Below are 6,000 nucleotides of genomic sequence, written 5' to 3'. Positions count from 1 at the left end.
AGACCTGGGAAAGTGTGTAGATGGATTCATCAAGAATCAAAAAAAGGCACACTAGAAGTATTTTTGGATTAGAAAACATTAGTACAATCTATTTGGTCTCATCATCTATAGATTTAGATTTATGATATCCTAAATAGGGGTAATTATCAATTTTCATTTTATGACACCAGTAAAACTTCATGAATTACATTTGGAATCACGTTTGAAAACTAATCAAATGGATTTATCATAATATAAAATATGGAATGTAGAAATTTTTTGCTCTATATAATAAAATTCAAAAGTAATTTTTTTAATATGGTCAATTGGGTGATAGATATGATCAGACAAATAGGGCCTCCTAGAATTCAGGGCAATTTGCATCAACATGACAAAGGTAACCAACTTCAAGGGATTCAAAAACTAGTCAAAACATATAAAAATGACTTGAAAATTAAATCATAAGTTCTTAGATATGTAAATAAAAAAATTCCAAAGTAGTGAGTCATGAAATATAACTAGGTGCAAGATATTCAAATGCAAACTAGGCTTCTAGTCATTGTTTGACACTTGGGAAAAAATGTAGAACTAAACATTGCTCAATATGGAACTTCACAAAATGACTCAAAATGACAATTTATCATCATAGGACACATGGATATGCTGAATGAAAGGAGTTAGAAACATAAAAAAAATTCTTAGAACTTAAAATTATAATCAAGTACATAAGCATGAAAAGTGCTTATAGGGCTCAAAGTGAACTCAAAAGTTTTGAATGGTACTCAAAATGGGAACACAATTTTGAGACCCATTAGAGTTAAGAACCAAGAAATGGAATCCTACTAAATTTATTTCTAAAGAAATATTTGTTCTGGATTGCAAAACTTGGTACAAATGTTATCTATGTGGAGAATATGGACACATTGGATCTAACTTTATGAGGACTCACTTTAGAAAAATAAATCCTACCAAAAGATGTTATGTATGCAAAGAACCTAGTCATCTAGAGAAGAACTACATGAATCAAGATATAGTTGAATATGACAAGAAAAAAAGATGATAATATCAAGACTCAAATGAAGTAGCAATGGGTGAGACAATATCCAAATAACTTGAGCAAAAATAGTGAGGTTATTAACACCCAAGGCAATGAGTTGGGTGATTAATTTTTCTATACATAAGAATACAAGGAGATTGCTGGAGCTATGAACTAAATCATATTCTAAATCAATTCCAGCCATACAAACAAGAAAGTCCAAATTAGCATAGCATATACACTTCAATAGATGGATGAATCATGTCAAGTCTCAGTTATAACAAAGCTATCAAACCTTACCAAGTTACTCTTCAAGTTTAACTGAGTAAGGTCAAACTCAACCAAGTCATTGATTAAATCAAGTGAAATAAGCTAGTATTAATTGAGATTCATGGTGCAATCAAGTTTTAAGACTTAAGTGAGCCTTCTTCATGTACATAAGTACAAAGCATTAATGAGGCCCTAAAATTGAAAATCTAATAGAAGCAAAAATTTTAGATCCATTTCTTTATCGTGAATTCAAAAATCTAATAAAGAATAAAATTCTTTGAGCCCCCAAGTGATTCTAAGAGAACATGTTATTGAAGAAAAGTTGTAGGTGAAGTCATTATCTAAAGTTCTTTATCAACTAATCATTATGTCAACTTCTTCAAGCACTAAGGAGGTTAAGAAGGACTCTCAAATTTTGGTCAAGAATTCTTCCTACATACCACCCAACTTCAAGCTATATCCTCTAATTGTTGAAGAGAAGTATCCATAAGGAGCACACTCAGCCATTCCTCCCAGGGTACTCCTCATTCATGATGTAAGATCATTTTACCACTATTCAATTCAAGAATTGGGTAATTTCTAGTTAGATTAGGCATACAATACATTATGTGAGAATCAAGTGTTGAAACCATAACACAAGAATCTAGAAGTTAAGGGTTTAACCCACATTGTCCATATGCCAAGAAACTTTTGAATAAAGTGGATTAGGTTTGTATTGAGCCGAGTCCATGACATGACCTTCTAGCTTGAGAAACCAATTACAATCATGAAGAAGATGATTCATGGAATCATTGGTTACCCAATGTTGGAGAAATCAAAGACAACAAAAACCTTAGGATGTGTAGATATGTCCAAGATAAGCCTTGCTAAATGGGATGAGAGAGACATGAAGTTGAATGACATAACTAACATGGAAATCAAGTTTGGCATTCATGGCATAGCTCACAAGATTTATAGTTCTAACTAACCCAACAATGTGCCTTGTGAAGTAGTTGGCCTGACATATAAAACTATGAAGAAGAACCTATCATTTGACCTTGTCAAGCTTCAATGCATCCAACTAAGCAAGAATATGGAAAGCATCTGAGCCTCTGAGAACAATTTACGTAAGTTTAGTTTACTTTTGGTCTATTTATTCTTTTATGTGAAAAAATTCTTTCCAGAAAAGGAACTATTGTGTGGAATAAGGAAACCCCTATGTTATATCATATCAATGAGTTCATAGATGAAATTGATAAGAATTTTGAAGGCATCATGGATGCATATTTTGAAAAAATTAAGGAGAGGATGCAAAATAGGTGTAGGACCCCTAAATAATTAGTAGATGATTATGAGCAAGACATCTATTTCTTGGTTGACTATGAAAAAATCCATATTTAAGTAGGATATGATGTTAACATAGATGAAACTAGAGACATCATTGAGTCCCTTGTCAATGAAATTGTAGATCCCAAGGATACATATTTTGGAACTTATGAGGAAGGAAAAATGAAAATTTCACTTGATATTGAAATTCCTCAAATCTTGAAGAGAGGAAAGAAAAGCTTAGAAAACCTTGAGTAAAAGTTTGCAAAATCTAACATCAAGATCCTCTATTCCTATAATCACTAACACCAAGCATAGGAAGTCAAGAAATAAAATGAGACTTGAGGATGAGGATGATGATGAAGAATATTAAGAAAAAACTCCAATAATCTCTCTAAAGAAGCCCCTCCCTACCTTTGAGAAAAAACTAAAAAAAAATAAGGGAAGGAGGTGGAATGCAAGGATTTAAATTCTACATGTATGACTCCTAAAATAAAGAGGAGCAGAAGAAAATTAAAGGTACTAGTAGAGAAAATGGATAGATGGAAGTATAACCCCTCAAAACTAAAAGGACATGCTCCTAAGGCCTTATTAAAAGTTGTCTCTTAGCATTGGAAAAATTCTATTGAGACAGAGAAGGACATTAAAGAATAGACTCTAAGAAAGCTAATGCTAAACTTATCTATGAAGGAGTTAAAGGAGGCCATGTCTAAATGTGAGAATAAACAGACTCCTAGATTCAAAGCCTTTCAGATTTTGTCAAATAAAATAGAAGATGTTTTATAATTCACATCCAAAATGTGGAAAGCCATTTTTGAGATCTACCAGAGGTCAAATAAAATAGAAGACATTTAAAAAAAATTTAGACTATAGTAGAAGAGGTCATAAGATCTATCCCATCAACTCCTCCATAGACAACACCAAAGCTATAGTCTACTAAGCTGAACCTAGTTCAACTAAGAACTGAAGTGAAGAATGTTGCATCTTCACCAAGTTCTACTCCATCTATAATCAAGAAATAGTCTCTCAGCATATTAACTGAGTATGAACCAAGGAAGGATTTGGTTGGAAAAGTCAAGGAAATCATACCTTTATCAACATCCAAGGTCAAAGGTAAGGGAAATATGATTGTTGATGATACTAATCTAGATGAAGAGATTGTGATTCCAAATTGAGACCAATCTGATCTATTTGTCAAGAAAATTGACATATTGGGAGAATTATGGAAGAAAAGAGCTAAGTACTAGATGTTACGAGTAGAAAGAGAAAAATGGAAAGTCCTTTGAAGATATCAAAAAAAATATTTTTGGATGCACTATCTATTGAGGTAAATGAAAAAGAACCTATCATTCAACAACTGGTTGAAAATATATATAAGTTAAATGAAGATACATATGGACATGATAGATTTCTTCAAAAGGCTAAAAGGAAATTTGAAAATAAATTTCTAGAAAATGTAGCACATAAAATAGCTATTGATCAAGTAGAGTTGTCTATTTTAATTTATGAATTAGAAAATGTTGTGAATAATGTTGTATCTTAATTTGTAAAGTTAAGTGATAGAAAAAACATCACCAAGGAAATAAAGGATAAACTAGGTAAAACCGATGTGGATTTGAAGGCTAGTGCCATTTAGTTGGCACTCAACCTGAGTTCTAGTTCAAATCATTTTACAAAAGTTAGATTTTGATAGACCCTTAGGAAAAACTATTAAGACAAAAGGCTAGAAAAAGGGATACCTTGGTAGACATTTAGAGTATGATGCTTCCTCATATGGATATTATGAAGATGGGATTGGATCATGCATCGACACCAGTTAAGGGCACAAACCTTCTTATGGTAGAACACATGTTAGAAATATCACTAGAGGTTTAGATTGATCTGAACATATTAAAGTTATTGCAAGATAACTTAGAAAAGAATATGTCTTTGATTTTGAAGGTACATCATGATTTCCTATGTCATTTTGGCATAACCTTGAAAATGTTTTGACATTTGTAACATAAAAGGGGGAAGTATGTTTATATACAAATAGAGGGGGAATGTATGTATATAAGAGGAAAGTATGTATAGTATGGAGAAAATATATACAACATAAGAATTGTATAAAGATATGTAAAAAGAAGATAAACAAAAACAATTTTGAAAAATAAAAAATAGAGCTTTCAATTCAAATTGAGTTGTAGTGATTTTAATTTAAACTAAGTTGTACAACAAAGCACATAAAAAGGTAGAGTTTGACTGAAGGATTTAGATTGTAGATTTTGTGCATGATAAGTGTTTTTGTCACTAATGCCAAAGAGGGAGATCGGTGAACTTATTGCAAGATATATTATCAATTAGTGTCAAAGCACTTACAACTCATCATGAGAAAATAGTAGTGACAAAGCTACTAGATAGAAGTGTGAACCAAGTTATCAAGTATCAACCAAGAAAGAAGTGAATAGTGTCAATAAGCTCTAGTGTAAACCAAATTGATAGTTTCCACTAAGCTTTAGTGTAAACTAAGTTGATAGGATTTACTGAGCTCTAGTGTAGATCAAGTTATTTTAGCATCATTGTTTTAGAATGAGAACCAAGTAGGCAGAGCAATATGAACTAATTTAGCTAATTTTTTTGAGTGATTAGTATAAACCAAGCATCCAGTATCAACCAAGTGCCAGAGTTATCCAAGTTGACAATATTTCTTGAGTGTATATAGTATCACCTGAGTAAGTTATTTGACCATAATAACAACACTAAGACAACTTGCTAATGCAATTATTTGGATAGATATAAATAGAAGTTACTTTGATTATCCAAAAAATGAACTATCAATTTAAGAACATTTCATAGAAGTGAATATGAAAGAGAAGAGTAATTAGAAGGATACAAATAGCATCAAGGAAAGGTGGAGACTCATCTATCACAGTTAGGTGATTAGTTCACATAAAATGATCTTCATCAAAAAATGAAGTTGCATATAAGAAATCAACCTATTGATTCATCCTAATAGGTGCATTAGTCCCAAATCCTCTAATAGGGTATACCTAATAGTCCTTTGCAAAAACTCCAAATAGAGTACATACTTAATTGTATTATATAAATCTTAAATGTGAACCTAGCAATCCTACTTACTCTTCATTGAGTAGATCACCAAAAGTGATCATTTGTAATCCCTACTAGGAAAACTTTATTATTGTAGTAGTGAAGCATTGTAGGTGTCATCCCCACCCTAGTTTTACCTTCTACTTGGAGGGTTTCTAGGTTACCAAATATTGTGTTATGGTGTTGTTACTTTATTGCTTTATGTTCCATGCATGCAAGTTGATTAGATAATATAATAAGGTGGATTAAGTGAAAAATAGTTTTGAGTGGTTCTTGGTTCACCCCCTTGCCCCCACCCCCCTTAGTCACTTGGTCATCCTTAC

The sequence above is a fragment of the Cupressus sempervirens genome, chromosome 5 (assembly GCF_028749045.1).
Source record: "Cupressus sempervirens isolate cs-2001-9-10 chromosome 5, ASM2874904v1, whole genome shotgun sequence".
Lineage (NCBI taxonomy): Eukaryota > Viridiplantae > Streptophyta > Pinopsida > Cupressales > Cupressaceae > Cupressus > Cupressus sempervirens.
This window is presented reverse-complemented; position numbering follows the sequence as displayed.